We start from the raw sequence: 17,730 nt of genomic DNA on the forward strand, positions 1-17,730 counted from the left end.
TATTTTAAAAATGGGAGGTTTTTAGGTTGGTGGGTATATGATCAGAGTCTATAAAATGTTGACTTTATTGACCAAATCTCAGAAATGGAAATTAGAATTGAGTTTTCTTGCACAATCTGAAAGTGTAAAGCCACTGGAGGGAAATAATATTGGATGCCATAGTAGAGTAATTATAGAACATATTATTTATGTGAGGTGTTTTATGCTGAAAATATGTAGCTTCAAAAATGCTTTCACAATGTAGCCAAATCAATAGAACAATAGCTCTAAAAGCTTTTCTGGTTGTGGAAAAAAATTTTTACTGAGTCCTTCCTAAGTGCTAGGCATGGTGCTTCGTTCTGGGGATTCCTCGCGTAGTCCTTTCCCCTTAGAAATGCACAAGATGGTGAGAGGAGACAACCCATGTGATACATAAAGGAAAGTGCAGAGTGTTATCGAAGCCTATTGTGCTCAGATCATTTCTTCATGAAGGCCATGTGCATATGCTTAATGTTTTTTTTTTGAAGAGGAGGGGAGAGACACACACACACACACAGAGAGAGAGAGAGAGAGAGAGAGAGAGAGAGAGAGAGAGAGAGAGAAAGGGAGAAAGGGATGAGAAACAGACATTGATTTAATATTCCACTTATTTATGCATTCATTGGTTGATTCTTCTGGGTGCCCTGACCAGGGATTGAACCCACAACCCTGGTGTATTGGGATGGTGCAGTATAACTAACTGAGCTACCTGGCCAGGGCTGAATATGCTTTTTCAAGTCAGGAGCTATTTTTTTCTCAATACCTGTAGAACATATATCTTATAGTTATTAATAATAAAATCATCATCCTTGCTTTCTCTTCTGCCAAGTGATTAAAGTGTAGATAATTTGAGCGAACAAGATTTTAAACTTTTTCATCTGTGTTTACATGTATTTGTGTTTATGACAAGTGTTTATGAGTATGGTATACATATATAAAAGATAGATGTATTTAAAATATTAAAATTACGTACATCAGAATCTATAAAATATACTGATGTAAATTCTTGAATACATATTTGTGTAACTTAAATATAGAATAAGTCCTAGCTATTTTTTCATTGTTTTCACAGATACACCTGATGAGCTCTGAAATAGTTGGGAAAATTAGTCCTTCCCTAAGAAAGGAATGACTTTCATATTTTTGTAATTATTAACTTCTATTGAAATTGGAGTGGTTTAAATAGTGGATTGCTATTTAAACCAATATAATGCTCATTTGCATTGATTTGTGTTTTTCTTTATGTGACTATTGATTATAGTCCCTCTAACTGTATACAATTTTTAGATTAAATTCTTGACTTTATTTTATTTTTCACATGTGATGGTGTATTTTGGAAAACTTTAGAATTATAATTAAAGAGCTGAAATATTCTTTAAAAATTAATTTGGTCTAATTCCTTCATATTATTTACAAGCAAATGATAATGACTATATTATGGTTATTGAAACTTTACAAAGTTGTTTTTCATTAAATGGAATTCGAGTTTTGTTCTAATCTATGATCTCCATATTTTAATTTCTTTATTCTTTGTGTCATGTTATTTTTGACATTAATGTCATCAAAGGCAACTAAAAAGGAACAGTGGAATCTCCATGAGAACTGGGAGGCTTTTTAGATTTGTGGTGCTGTCAAATATACTGATTAACAAATGGAAAATAACTGAAGAACTAAAGGTTAGGTATGATTTCTTCATAGAAGTGGTTAAGGGAAACAGGATAGAGCTGTTTTTGATGAGGGATGACACGGGCATGGGAAAAATGAGGAACATAACTGAATATTTTGTGCTAATAAAGAAGTGGGAGACAAGGTGTATAGCCACAAAGTTGCCTTCCTTTCCCAAGTTTTGGCTATAGTGATCCCAGTCTGTCCCCAAAAGGTGACTTAGCCTCCTAAAGATGTCCTCACTAGAACAAATGAAACAACCCACCACTATTACTACCACTGTCCAGTTTAATCGTTAGAAGATGCTTAACTTGGGCTGGTGATAGATTGTGGAGCACCACTTCATATTCAGTGAGGGAAACTTTTTGAGTATGGCAGCAACATGTTGGAAATATTATGTGAAAACCTTAATCTGAGCAGAATTCGGATTGAATTTAATGGGGAGAAACTGGAGTCAAGGAGACTAGTTAGAAAGTAAAAATCCTGGTCTAGCCTAAAATAAGGAAATCTTAAATACAAGAAATAGGTGAAATTAAGAGTATTTTATGAAAAGTATTTCCTTCTTCTCCCCTGAGGACATGCTTACTGATTTTAGAGAGAGAGGAAGGGAGGGAGAAAAAGAGGGAGAGAAACATTGATCGGTTGCCTCTTGTACACGCCCTGACCAGGGACCAAACTTGCAACCTAGGCACGTGCCCTGACCAGGAATTGAACCTGTGAGCTTTCGGTTTATGGGACGACACTCCATCCAACTGAGCCACACTCTCCAGAGCTGAAAGGCATTTTGATTCCTGAGAATACAAATGTGGAGAAAGAGGGAGAGAGAACGGATCTGAAATTTTAGTACTGGGTGATTGTGAGAATGGGCCATTCACATAGTGACATTGTAACAGAACCCCTGGGCTGCTCTATTGAAACAGAACCCACGGGCTGTTTAGTTAGGGGCCTGATTGCCTGCCGCCAGAATCATAACTCTGAATACCAGAGTTTGGTGAAAAGAAAAAGAATTGTTTATTTACACAAAGTCCTGCCTCCCCCTCCCAGACCTGGCCAGTCTTAGGAGAGTCAGAAACACTGTTTCCCTACTTCCTAGGCACAGTTCAGCTTTACCAGTAGCTGCCAATCACTCAGTTCTGATTGTGTAGGGCCTTTCTGAGCTGTGGTGCCCTCCAACTCTCAATGCAGGACCGCCTGGATTCTCAGCCTCCTTGCAAACTGCCTTCTTCCTGCAAGCCGCATGGATCTCCTCTCCTTCTCCAAGCAGCCTGGCAAGAGCCTCTTTTTTAAGCAGCCTGGAGATCCCTTCTCCAAGCCAGATGCAGGGAGCCCACAAGAGCCAGAGAGTGAGGGCGTGAGGGCCAGAGAGAGCCTGAGAAAGAGCCTCTTAGAGCCAGAGCCAGCCCAAAAAGTCTGCAGCTCCTTCTCTCTTCCTCCCTGCCTCCTCTCTCCCCCTGCGTCCTCTCACGCAGTGGGTGTTGCAAACAGTCCTGACCATTCACAGAACCCTACTGTCGGCTCTGTCTGCTTCTTCCGTACCAGCCCACAGTTCAAGATCCCTCCCATCTTCCTGAGTCTTGGAAGTAAAGCGGATCTTTGCAACAATGTATCCAGCCACTAGCTCCAGGCATGCAAGGACATCCTGAAAGCTGCTTCCTGCTCCCTCCCAGCCGCAAACTCCGGGGTTTGTTTTTGGACTCCCCTGTTTCTGTAACAACATTACAGAAGAGATGATTCGAGGTTAGAATCTGAGCTCAGTATTAGTTATATTACACATATGAGCTGATAGTAGATCTTGTGAGTGGATTTCTGGAATTATGTAACTGGAGTTCATGTAAAATCTTTGAGCTAGAAAAAGTGCTGAGCATAATTCAGTACACTGTGGGGAAACATAGTTTGCCTTTCTTCAAGCATTGCTATTTCAACACTTGCCTCAAAGATTAAATTTCTGCCTCACTGTTTATTAGCATTTTCAAACTATGTAATTTGGCTAAACTATTGTGTCTGATTATGAGTAAAGAAGATGAATTCAAACTGGTTTTAATAATAAAGGGAACGTTGGTTGCCTGATAATAGAAAGTCCAGAGGTAGGTAAGTCTTCAGGATTTGTTTGATTTAACATCTCAACCTTATCATCACGGACAGATCCAGTTTCTAGCTCTGTCAGTTTTAACGTCAGTCTGGCTCCTCAAGTGTGCAGGAGTGAGAAGGCAGGTATCTGGTTTTCCACGTGTAGTGTGAGAAGTTGGTTTCTGGCAGCTGTCTCAGAAGATGAGGAAGCTTCTTTCTCAAGGACCACTTGTGATGAAGACACCACAATTAACCATGACCATGGGATGTTTTCTCATTTATTTCAATTTTTTAAAATTTCTTTTACCCATGTTTTGTAGTTTACAGAGTATAGATTTTATATTTCTCTTAAGTTGATTCTTAAGTATTTTATTATTGTGATGCTATTGTAAATAGTTTTCTTTTTATTGAGGTATAATTGACCTATAACATTAGTTTCAGATATGTGACATAATTACTTGATATTTGTATATATTGTGAGATGATCACCGTAGTAAGTCTGATTAACATATATAGTTACACTTTTTTTTTATTGTGATGAGAACTTTTAAGATTTACTCTGTTAGCAACTTTCAGATATGCAATACAGTACCATTAACTATAGATAGAATTGTTTTCTTAATTTTACTTTTGAATTGTTTATGCAGGTATGTAGAAACACAGTTGATTTTTGTCTGTTGATCTTGTATCCTGCAGGTTCTAATTTTTAAAATGAATTCCTGAGGAATTTCTATATTCAGGATCATGTCATCTGTGAATAGAGTTAGTTTTCCTTCTTCCTTTCCAATATGAATGGCTTTTATTTCTTTTTCTTGCCTAATTGCCCTGGCTAGAACTTTTAGTACAATCCATTCTTATCTTTTTCCTGGTCCCAGACTGGAAGCTTCCTGAGAAAAACTTCTAGTCTTTAACCATTAAACATGATGTAATTTATTTTGTAGATGTCCTTTATCATGTTAAAGAAGTTCCTTTCTATTTCTAGTTTGTTGAACGTTTTTATTGTAAAAGTGATTTGGATTTTGTCAAATGCTTTTACTGCATCTCTTGATATGATTATATAGTTTTTGTTTTTTAGTCTATTGATATGGTGGATTACATTAATTGATTCTCAGATGTTAAACCACTTTGTATACCTTGGACAAATCTCACTTGGTCACGATATGTAATTTTAAAATATTCTGCTAGTTTTGGTTTACTGGTATTTTTTAAAGGATTTTAATATCTCTTCATACGAAGTAATGGTCTGTAGTTTTCTTGTGATGTCTTGGTTGCAAATAATTCATTTTTAAATGCCTAGATGTTTAGATTAATTGGAATTTTCAACATGTTATTGGGCACTGAATAGAATGGCATGTGAATTAACAATATCATCATATTTTGAAGGTTTTTTTTTTTTGTTTTTTTTTTTTTGGATTGGAAAGAGACCATAGTAGCACCTATTTTTTTACAATGGAATGACAGAATCTGTTATATTCATGAACCTGGTGTGTTTTCTGCTCTCCACCTTTGTGTGTGTGTATGTGTGCATAAAGTGTTTACTGATCATTTACCCCATAATTTACCTGAAAAGTATTGACTATATTAGAGTATGAATAAAGTAAAATTTTATGGAGATTAAGCTTGGATTTGTATTTAGGGTTTTTATTACCTTTTTTGTTGATTAGAACATGTGAATTTTACAAATGAGAATTTCACAGTTCCACTCGAAGTAGTAGAATAATTTGTTACACAGGTTTCTTATTTTTCAACAATACAATTGTTTATAGGATAATCTAAAAAATTAAAGCCTGTTGTAACATTTCCATATGGGTACACTTGAAGTTTGTATATTTAATCATAATTACTTGTGACTGTTTTTAGCACTTCAGAGTACTTTCTCATTTGCTATCTAATCTGGTCATTATCAAAGCCTTGTGAAAAACGGTGGAATTAGTATGAACTTAATTTGTCAGACAAACAAATTCAGTAATTGAAAGACCTCGAATTTATATAGTGGCATTGGGAAGATAGTAACCTAGATGTTCAGAATCCCATCTGTAGGGTCCTTATAAATCGAATTAGGTCCATAAATATATCATTTAATGACCACATTTCGATTTCTGAGTGGCCCTAGTCTTTTTCTTTTTGCCCTAGAATAGAAAGGTGGCAACATTGTCACCAGCACAGTTGTTTCTATGGTGGATTCAATGCATCTGAAGGTTGGTATTTATCCTTAGCAGAATTCTCTGGTAAGTTTGCTAAGTAAAACTTGCTTGGCCTTTGGGCCTGAGCTTTTATGGAGTTTTTAGCAGACTCCTGCCCCTTTGGATCTTACAATGTTGAGAGAGAGAGATAGAGAGAGAGAGAGAGAGAGAGAGAGAGAGAGAGAGAGAGAGAGAGAGAGAGAGAGAGAGAGACCGACCATACTTTTGTCCCAGTCTGTAGGATACCACTCCTTCCTCTAATTATTCATCCTTGTGAAGTTTCTAAGAGTAAGAGGATATCAGTAAAACTGCCCTGATCATGCCATCATTAGTGTTCTCTTTCTAAAGAATGCACCTGGGCGCAGTAACTGGCAGTTCCTTCTTTTTTGCTCATTAACTATCTGTGCATTTGGTGGGGTTTCGTTGATACCCCACTTCTGGCTTCCTCTTCATAATGTTCTGAGAAACACCAATTAATTATCTGTTAGTAACTTATTCTTTACAGATACTCTCGCTTGATCCTAACGACTAAAGAACATACTATTTCTAATTTACAAATTAAAAAAACCCTGAGGCTCAGGAACTTTATTGACGTGACTAGGAGCTGGCACACACTGGGGTCAGAAACCTGACTTCTATCAGTTTACAAATTCCTTGAGAACAGGGAGTACATTTTAATTACTGTTTTAGTCCCAGCACTTAACACATATCCTGGCCCACAGTTGGAGCTCTGGCATGTGTTGTATGAATGTTGATTCCTTGTTGCATCCCTTGTGACTGTCCCCAGCTCTGCCATTGTGAGATTGCTACCCAGAAGATTCTAGACACAGAAAACCTGAGGCTTTGTTCTTAGGGCCTAGGGGCTTCAGCTTCTTTGAGAGGTGAGAAAATCCTGTCAAGATTTTTATTTTGAAACCATTTTGTGACCTGTGTAACTTCTGACGGGGCCTTTTTCAATGTTCACATCATGTGCGCTTGCCCATGTGCTTTGGATGGCAGAATTCATGTAGCTGCGGTTTGCATCTGAACTTGGGTCTTGGGCCATGCTTTCTGCTCCTTATTCAACAAGTTGTATTGTCAGAGTTAACTCCAAATGACACCATTGCCAAACAATGTCATAGTCCTTCTCTAGCATCTTCAGGTGCATGTACGTGAAATGTTCTAGACAGTATATGTTTTGGAAGACACAAGGAAAGAGGTGTAACAGATTAACATGTTTAAAACAAAAATGCTAGCAGGCGCTCGTCAGCCTGTCTCCATGCTTAAAAATAACAGTGATTTCTTTAGCATATAATCAATTAAAAATAAAAATTGATTTTTAAAATTTAAACCACTTTTATATTTACATAGAATATTAATAGAAGTATATTTTATATAATTTTTAATGCATAAAATAGGAACCAGGCTGAAAGTCAAATTGATCCTAAAATTTTTATCCTCATTGAGGATACTCATTGCTTAAATTATGGTTTTAGCAGGCACTAGCAATCCCTATTCTGGTATAGCTACTTGGCTTTTTGCTGGGAAACTAAATATTACAGTATTTCTCAGTGTTTGTTCTGCTTACAATTTGCATCAGAGTTACCAGAAGTGTGTGTTAACATGCAGAGTCCTGGGGCTAACCCCAGATGACTAAATCAGAACTTTTGAAGGTGTGGCCCAGGAACTGGCATTTTTACAAGCTCCCTATTGACTGTGGTGAACTCTCAAATTAGAAGCCCACTGGCGAGTAAAACAGCTGCTAAGAATTAGTGTCACAGTCATTTACGGTTTCTTTGTGTTTGTATCTGGAAATAAGGATGATAATAATAGTTGTTGCCTCTTAAGAAGTGTGAGGATTCAGCAAATTATAGGTAATCTAATTAGTGCAGTGCTGGTACACAGCAAGCACTCGAGAAATGCTTTTGGTAGCAGGGGCGTCTCAGTGATGCTTGTTGTTACTACTGTCGTTGCATCCAAACCATATAATAGCTGATGGGACTCATGATTCCCTGAAAAGAACAGTGTGAGAGTGTTACCAGAAAAATAACTTCCGAGAGTTATGAAGTCAGTGCCAGACATTGCCAATCTATGGCCTGCAGCCTGTTTTTATAAATAAAGTTTTATTGGTACACAGTCACCCATTTGTGGAAGGGTTGCCTGTGGCTGCTTTGGACTCTTTGGCCCACAAAGCTGAACATACTTACTCTGGCTCTTGATAGGAAACGTTTTCTGACTTCTGCTCAATACCAAAGTGAATTTTTGGTGAAAGTTTTGTCCACATGAATTCATGGTACAGAGGTAGTCAGCTGTGTTGGTAATAAGAGTGCTGGTATCAAGAGGCTGCTGGTAAAAGTGGCCAGGTTTCCTGCTGTTGGCTCCAGTGTTCCTACCACACCTCCTGCTTCAGGTTTTTAAGAAGGATCAGCCCTTCATTGGGACTCTCTGTCACTGCCTCCTCATTCCACCTTAAGTCAGTGACAGGGTTCTCTACCGTCTTAGCATCTGGGAAGCCAACTGGGTGAATGCTGTGGAGACTCTCAGGACTCGGGTGTGATAGTCCTACAAATGATAACATGGGAAAGGGAAGTAGTAGATAGGGGATTTGTGCACAGACATAGTCATATGCCCAGGTGGGTTTCCTTACTGCTAGACTTGAATTCCCATTGAATTCAGGTTATCATTCATCTGTTATCTTTAAATTAAGTACCAAAATCAAACCCAATTTGTAAACCAGAAAAAGAATTGACATAAAATTGTAGAAGGATCTGGTCAACAATCACCATCTAATTCTCTAAACCTAAAAAACCTAATGGAGATATGATTGTTGAAATTTGTGGTTACATTTCATAATTAAGGCCAACTCCTAGAACTTCTGTTAACAAGCTTTGTATCCTGCTCAAGCATATAAGCAAGAATTACTTTATAACATTTCGATAGTTTCTAACTTTTAATAGGAATATCTTGTTCCAAAAATACTAGTTATGTCCTTCTTGCATGACGCTCTAACGTTGTCATGGGCTTTGGTTGGGAAAAAGAACCTCTGGACTGTGGCTTTTATATTCAGTCCCTAACGTAATTTCCTATGTCCCTTGAGGCAAGTGATGAGCTATCCCCATTTTTGCATAGGTAAATGAAAACACAACAGACAGCTGTTAGTCTTCATTAAAAATGTTCGGAGAGAGTGAACAGTTAGAAGGCTGTTCTGTGTTCTTACAGGTTTGCTTGTAGGTGCTTTCCTCTTTGTATTTCTTTCTTCTGAGGTGTCTTGTGTTTCTTCTCTCCATGCACGTCTGACTCCTCCTTGACTTGGACCCCTAACTTCATTTCCTCCTTATCTTGCTGCTTTAACTGGTGATGTGTGTCCTGTGGGTCCGATGCCTATGCATTATAACTAGCACAACATTTAACATTTTTTTTTAAAGCTTCCTGCCAAGGAATAATTAAAAGTCTTTTTGTCTGTCCTTTGATTAATATATTTATTGGCTTGCTGACTCTCCAATATGGAGGAAAAACAAAAATCCCGGTCTCCTGTTTTCTTGGACTCTTTGTGTTGCTGGCTGAGAGTGTTTGATTGTTTGATGGAGTGATAAAATTCCTCTGAGTTCCCTACTTACTCTAAATTTGGAATACACGCACAGTATTCTTTTAGGGTTTATTGTTTCCTAAACCATCTATTTAAATACTGTTCTAAAGCTTAAACAGAACACTGTTATTGTGGCTAAGAATAATACGTGTAATGGAGCAGTAGATTAGAATTCGTTACTGTCCTCATAACCATGTAGAAGCCAGCATTCCTACAAAGCAATCAGTAAGTTCTAGTGATCATTAAATTTTGCCAGTGCCATGGTAAATTTATAATGGTTACTTGTGGTGATTTGTAAGTGGACTGGTGAGACGCACTTGACCTTTAAATCCAAGGAGGCCTTTCTAAAACCTTCATATTTGGGGCAGAGATGGAGGCAAAGGCATCCATAAGGAGGGTAGTCACTGAACAGAACAGTGTCATCTAATGCATGGTTTTGATGCATCTATAGTGGAGTGGGGAGCTTTTAGTGTCTTATTTTGAGACTTCTGTGAACTTGAGAATGTTTGTAGCCCTTTTACAGGGAATGCTTGACTTGACTCATTTCATTTCTCCTTTTACTATTTATCAGAAAACCTTAATATTTGCTTTATTATCCTAGATTTTTATTGGTTTATGAGACATAACAGCAAATTCTCCAAGTGAATTGCATTTAAATTAATTTTTAATAATGAACTTCACATACTTGTTCTATGACATGGAAATAGATGATTTTGTCATTTGAATTATTCTGTTACACTTTATGATCCTGTGCTTATGTTCTTGCTTTTCCTCTAAAATTCCCATATGCCACTTCCTCCCCGCTATACTCCCTCTTCTAACTATTCCAACTCTCAAAACCTCATTCCTAGTTCATATGCCATCTGCTCCAAGAAGCTGTCCTGCTTTCCAAAGTCAGAGCAAATGAATTCCTTTTTGCATTTTAATTTCTGTACTCCTAGACATTTTGCCTGGATTTCTGTATCACAGTTGTTTCATTAGCTTTCAGTGTCAGGTATTATATATCAGGCTGAACAATATAAAATTACCATTTTTTCAATTATTTTTGAGCATTAAAACATAGTAAGTTCCTGTAGATGAACCTAATGCTTCAACATTGACTGCACTCATTTTTGAAAATAAATTATGGTCTGAGTTAGTTCAAACTCATTTTGGACTTGGATTTATGTATCCCTCTCTCCTTGAACACTTAACGAAATTTTGTACGTGACAGATGTGTTCAGGAAATGTTTGTTGAAATGAAGTCATGGGACTGTTTAAATTATCATTATTTTTTATAAGACAGCTAATAATTGATGATCTAGAAATATTGTCTGTTTTGTGAGCCACACCCTTTTAAAGCCAGCATGTTTGAGTTCACTGTGTGTGCTTTGCCCAGCCCCTTTCAGGATTGTTGTGAGACAGCTGAAGTTAAACTTCTTGTCTCAAAGTCACTGTTCTTTATGTTTCAGTTCTGTACTGTATCGTGTATTGCATGCCATTGAGTGGGCTCAGGTGATGTGCACAGTGTCCTGCCCTCATCAGTCCCGCTCGGCTCCTGGAGGCTCATGCTTATGACTTCCTTCATGAAGTCATTCTGTCTCAGACTTTGTCTTCCTCTTTTCCTGCTGCCTTCTCTGTTTTCCAGCATTGTTGTCTTTTCCAAAGAACCCTGTCTTCTCATGACGTGCCCAAAGCAGGACGGCGTCAGCTTTGTCATCTTTGTCTGCAGCCCACTTGTTCATCTTCATGGGGGGGTTCAGGGTTATCCAGAGAGCCCCCCTCCAGCACTGTATTTCAGATCAGTCAGTTCTCCCCCTCCCCCCTAACTATATTACCTATGTTGAAACATTTTTCTTGACTTTGCCTACACTTGTCTTATGTTGCTTTACTTAATGCAAAATTGAAAATTAAAAATAATTTTCTAATTGCCCTCTCTCAATTTTTTTTTTTAAACCAACTCAACTCTTGGCTGAAGGTCTGTCAGTGTTAGTTACCGCTGCCCAGGAAAATCGTTCTGATTTTCTTTATTTAATCATGGGAAAAAAAATTCTTTCCTTCTTTTGAAGTTATATTCTGTGCTTGCTAAAGAACCAGTTAAATCATCAGAGATGAAAGTTGTACTGACAACCTTGGACATTCTCTGTCCTTTGCCAGAAATAGCAAACTAGATACTCATCTTGTACAGAAATATGTGCTTGTTCATTCTCCCTGAAACATCTTGTATTGGTCCTTCTTAGAGGACTGGAAGTGTAAGTAGCTCGCAGTGTGGAATCTGGGGCGTGGGGGAGATGAGGTGGGGTTGGAGGGGGACAAAATAATGGTGCTGAACGAGTGGAGAAACTTGCGCTTTTCCTTAGCGTAATACCATATTAATCTCTTTCTTAGCTACTTACAGTACAGTTAATTTCCTCAAGACATGTTTTTTAGCTCACTTACACTTTTTTCTAACTGGAAGGAATGTTACAGGAGAAAAGGAGATTTTGGTATTGGAGAGAAAGCTCAATATGTGACTGTATGGAAATATTTTGCAGCATCATATCTAATTATGTTTTTGTGAATTTCTTTTCTTGAATCAACAATTTCGCAGTACATTATTTTAGGTAAAAATTCTGATGGACTTTAATAGGCTTCTAGGTCTTTATAGATACTTTTCATGTTTAGACAGACCGCATTGGATGAGGGTGATAAACGTGAGACTCTGTAATCTGTACAGTTGAAATTGGTAGTTTCAATAATTAACTAAGGTGACTTGTTTTCTGATATTTTCTGGCACGAGTGGAGCAGGGAAACAAGTTACTGTAAAGCTGTGGAAAGATGATTTCCATGCCTGTATGTAAAGCTATATGTGTTTCTGCTTATTCCAATGAATAATTCAAGAAATCATACTAGCTTTTATGAGCATGGATTGTGTACTCAGGGGTAGAGATCAGTGCAGTCCCTGTGCCTAGGATGGGATGTTACACATGACAAAGCCATAATTGTTACCTGTTGAGTTGATAAGTAAAATCTCTACTAGTTATTTAATACCATATGATAAGCTCTGAAGGACATAGAAGAAACATAATATTAAACATCCTTGAGGTTGTAAATTAGAATTAGAGAACGGAAATCAATGCGCATTAATTGAGAATGATTAGTACTGAACTCTGTAGTAAAGTAAAATTTTAATAAAAAGACAGAAGAGTCAGCAGTAGTGGTAGTGTCATTTCCTAATTACTGAATACCTGCTTTGGACCGTTTATTGTGCTGCTTTACATTTATTATCTCAATGAATCTTCATGACAAATTGTGGTCATTGTCCCTGTTTTTTCTCAAGGTCACCTAGAAATTAAGTGGCAGTGCTGGATTATAAGACCAATTCTGTTAGCTTCCTTTACTACATTGCTGTTTAATTGCTTCTCTAGTTTTCCAGAAGTGTTTGGCCCAGGAGTGGCCCAGGACAGTAGATGGTATCAGAGGCTCCCTGGACACCTGGAGACCCAATAGAAGACTTGGAACTCTTCCTAAACCAGAAGTGTAATGTGGATACTTCTGTCAGTGGATGTGGTTTCCACCCATTGTATTGGTTTAGTGATGGGAAGAGGAAATACTGTAGAGCAGCTTTAAGGGGCTTCCTTTGTCCCTGCCCTCAACAGTATTAATATTTTTTAGTGATCTTTTCAAGCTGATCAATTTCCAGTGTAGGAAATATTTTACACACACCTATAAACAGTTTTTTAAAACAAAATGAAGTGTTAAAGATGACTGGCATTGTGTTTGAGTTACTTCAATTTCAGAACTGATGTAATTGATAGATCTCAGTCTGCTGGTTCTAGTTCCATCACCTGGGGAGTGTTTACAAATATCTGTATCTTATCCCAGTCTCCAGAAATTCATAGTCAGTAGGTTTGTGATAGGGCTCAGGAGATCTTTATTTACATATTTATTTCCATATATGTTGCCCTTTAAAAAAACCATCTAACCCTTTTTAAGCATACAAGTTCAGTAGTGTATATTCACATCGTTGTGCAACAGATATCCAGAACTTTTTCATTTTGCAAAATTGAAACACTATACCCATTACACAACAATTCTCTATTCTTTCCTCCTCCCAGCTCCTGGCAACTATCATTCTACTTTCTGCCTATAAATTTGATATTTCAAAATGAAATCATTGTGTATCTGTGTGTCATAAAAGTGAAATCATACAGTCTTTTATGACAGGCTTATTTCTAATAAATGTAAATATTTTGTGTAACATTTAAAAAATGTTTAACATGTGCAGAGGGCTTTTGGAATGGAATGCCATCTATCATTGAGCCTAGGATGCATATTCTCTCCTCATACACTTTTTAACACGTCTGAAGGCCACTTATCATTATGTAATAGTTTAAAAGACAGAGTTTTGTTTCTTGCATGTAAAATAATGGTACATTTCATAATTGATGGGAACTTAACTTTGAATGATGGTAAGGTAGGTGATTTCAGTAAGGGAAAATGATTACCTAGAAAACATTCATTTAGGGATGCTCTTACTGTTCCCAGACTGTAAATGTTTTAATTTAACTAAAGAACAGAAAAGCTATTTGGTACCATTAATCAGTATATTCGAATCATTACTCTGAATGATTATGCTTCATTTATTTGTGTCAGAATGTTTTCCACACAATAATAGAGAATAAAAGTGCATCATTAATTACACTTGAGCAACTCATACATGTGTGGGTATATATATTTCCATATCATCACACAATGAGGGAAATTTAATATGAGAAAGAATCCTTATAAAAGAATTGAAGATTTAATTAAATAATGATATTAAATTCACAACCATTTATAATTGTGCCTTATAACAGTTTTAAATAATGCTTGAAAAGTTGGAGAAACATTTCCATATGCCTGTGTCTTCTCTTCATAAATGGAAAGCATTTTTAATAATATGGCTTTTATCTTTGGGACGTAATAGTTATGTGCTTTGGAGAAAAGTATGACTCCTTTTTTGAAATGCTATAGATTAAATTGCAGAGCTTCACTGTGATGGGATTTTTGAAAAAGATTTAGTTCCTGTAAAAAGTTACAGTTCTGGGCATGGAATGTTGGATTTGCCCCTTTACTGTAAATTTGGACCCTTCCTGGTAAGAACCACTATCGGTATGCTCTCCTAGTTATCAGAACTCATGCCCCTCAGTAATGTTCTTTTTAGCTCTTTCTCTTTCTCCTGGCCAGCTGAGCTCTTGTCAGAAAACCACAAAACAAATCAACAAACAAAAGCCACTTGCAGTGTGTTAAGTGCAGTACTATAAAAACACATGGTATCGTGCCAAGTCCAAAGGGCAGCAGTTAGCCAGCCACCAGTTTTGTTTCCTCACCTGTACTTATTTTTCAGAATAAAGTAGAGGACTTAATTTGTAGTTCAATCACTTCTTAAAAAAGACAAAATCTCTCTCTCTCTCTCTCTCTTTTTTTTTTATAGGTGAGAAAATACAGACAAGGAAAATTTAAGCAGTGTAAGTGATGCTACAGGGAAAAGTGGGTGGAGAACAAAATTTTAGAGATTCTTGGAGGAAGTCATGTTTCTCTCTGAACTCTGTCCTCTCCCTTTTGTAACAAAGCCAAAATAATTTCAATCTCATTTTTTTTTCAAGCACCAAACCATTTTGAAGTGGCTTTTGAAACTTTGCTTCAGCTTAGTCTTACAGTGCACTTTTGATTTATAGTTTTCACTGAAAATTTGAGTAATTTGTCATATCTAGGACTTGGGAATTCTGATTATTAGGCCCATTTCATTTTTACTGCATCACACTTGGTGATTCACTAATAACTTAATCACATTTCATTTCCCTCTCTCCAATCATGATATCATTTATTTCAGTATTTTAACATTATTTTTTTTATAGTTTCAAATTTTTGCTGTAGGCCGTAATCCTTAAAAGCTGTTGAACCAAATTCTTTCATACGGAAAGCACCCTTGATTTTAGGATGATGTGAAAAAGAAAATGAGATTTAATATTAAAAAATGATTTACATTAATATTTTCTGAAAACAATAGTCAATTATGTGCAAGTATGAAAAGTGTCATTTTTAATATACCGGTAGTTTAAAAATCTACTCAAAAAATTATTTTATATACAACAGTTCTTTTAAGATATAATTCACATACCATATAATTTAGCCATTTAAAGTATGCAATTCAGTGGTTTTTAGTACATTCATAGAGTTATGTAGCAATTACCACAATTCATAAGAAAATCTACTTTTAAAAGTAGAGGTATTCGAGGACACCTGGGTTGTTTTCAGTTTTGGATGTTACAAATAGAGCAGCTTAAAAAAAAGAAAGCATATGTAATTATAACAAAATAGCTAATCTTCAAATTAATGTCAGAATCATGTGTTTGAAAACCTCTAATTATACTGCAATTATTTCTCAGCTATTTAGAGATATTTTGTGCTAGTGTGCTGATCTGGAAAACTTCACTCAATGTAAAATCCTTTTTTTCTTTTAATGTTTATATCAGTGTTCTAGTGTTTCTCCATTCTTGTTTGTAAACGTTTTTGTTCAGGAAAGTACAGTGGATGATGTTTGCTTAAACAGATGAGTTTCTTATATTATTGTAAGGGCCATAAACATACATGTGGTTATTAAATGTAGGTTAGACTTCTGTTTTAGGTTAATCAAGTTCACGTGGATCCTGGGCAGAAAACTTAGTGTTTATTGAGCAGTGGCCCTCGTTATTTGATGCAGATTAGAATCACATAAGCATTTAAAAATGCTAGTGCCTTTCCCTACTCTTCTGAGGTTGTAATTCAATTGGTTATTTAATCAGGCATGGGACCCAGGTGACAGCAGCTTAGCAAATACCCGCTCTGTAAATGTTCCTTCCTTTTTCTTTTTTCTCTTCTTTCTTTTTGTCCTTCCTGCCTTCCACATTTCTTACGTGCCCACTGTCTGTTCCAGTACTGTTTTATACTCTGAGGATATAAATAAACTTTGGAGTTCTTACATTGGAGTTGGCAAAAGATGCGTAATAAATATTGTTTGCTGAGCCCTCTTGGCATACTGCTTAGCTGCGCCTCAAATCCTTTGTAGAACTTGTGCCTTTTTGATATCCAGGAACATTCCAAGCATTGTCTGTCTCTTCCCCATTGGCTGTTTACTTCCTTTTTTTTTATTGAGGGGCACCCCAAATCTAGCCAGGCTTAATCCATCAGGATCAAGTTGATTAGCATTAGTCACTTAGGGTTCACCTTTCTGTGTATCGCAAACTCACCTGGGAGTTTTAGGGCAAGCTCAGAGGTAAGTCAGACACTCTGCCTTGTGAGTCAGGAAGGCTGTCCAAAGAGGACTTGCACAGTCTGACCTGAAGGTCTCGGAATCAGGCCTTCTACCCAGCCCCATGGCACCTTTTCTTTCCTGGCAGTGTGGACAGAGCGGGCATGGGGTGATGCTCTACTTGTTTATGAATTCTTGCTGGGTTGATTGACCATCTCTCCTGGGCTTCTCCAACAGTTGCTTGTATATTTTAGAGTTGACTTTATTATTATTATTTTTTTGTACATTTTATTTGCAAAGTTGACTTTATTATTGAAGGAAAAAAAAAAGTGCTTAGAAGTAGTAGCAAAATGTTCATGTTTGTCCTGTGCACGGCACACACACATTTAAGAATGAGAAAGCAGTAGCAGAAGAAGCAATATTTTGTTTTAGTGTTGAGTTGGTGATTATTTCTTTACTTGGTTATTTTTTTATTTTCCAGCTCCTCACTATGAAGAAAATACCTTCTGAATGAGAGTAAACGGGTATGTGTTGCTGCATTTTGTGTTTTGCTGTGGTGATTCTACTGAAAATATAAAATGGGGGAAGAAAGACTGCAAGGTTCAAAAAGGCATTCCTTCTGGTTGAGTCTCTGATGCCACTGTTGGCATTTTTAATTTTTAAATATATATATATATATATGCAATAGTGAGTAATATTAATTAGAATTTATGTATGAAATAGTGAATAGTATTAACCAGTCAAAGTATGTCCCATGTTTTTAGGAAAATATTTTAAGAAATACATTGTGCTTTTACTTTGTAGATGAAGTAAGTAAAGTTTAGCTATTGAGGTTTACTCATCCACCCTCAATTTTTGAACTTTTTATTTGGGCTGTTTTATTCTGCAAATAATTTATTCTTTGGACGTGTGTGTGTTGGGGTGTGCCTTTTACAGGATTTTGTTTGGGAACTATAAGTATACCGAAGGAGCTTCAGTGTGGCCACCATTAGAACAAAGCT

The 17,730-nt window shown here is 36.7% G+C and overlaps 1 protein-coding gene across 2 annotated transcripts in view; it reads left to right on the top strand.

Annotated features, from left to right (window-relative positions):
• KLF12 (KLF transcription factor 12) overlaps nucleotides 1–17,730 on the top strand; it is a 411,687-nt gene that overhangs the window by 38,660 nt on the left and 355,297 nt on the right. For both annotated transcript variants that reach the window (XM_090258533.1, XM_090258532.1), the window contains exon 2: nucleotides 17,211–17,253. The gene's annotated coding sequence lies outside the window, so the exon portion shown is untranslated. The remainder of the gene's footprint in view (nucleotides 1–17,210; nucleotides 17,254–17,730) is intronic.

This window comes from Furipterus horrens, unplaced genomic scaffold, assembly GCF_987537825.1.
Source record: "Furipterus horrens unplaced genomic scaffold, mFurHor1.1.pri manual_scaffold_12, whole genome shotgun sequence".
Taxonomy (NCBI): domain Eukaryota; kingdom Metazoa; phylum Chordata; class Mammalia; order Chiroptera; family Furipteridae; genus Furipterus; species Furipterus horrens.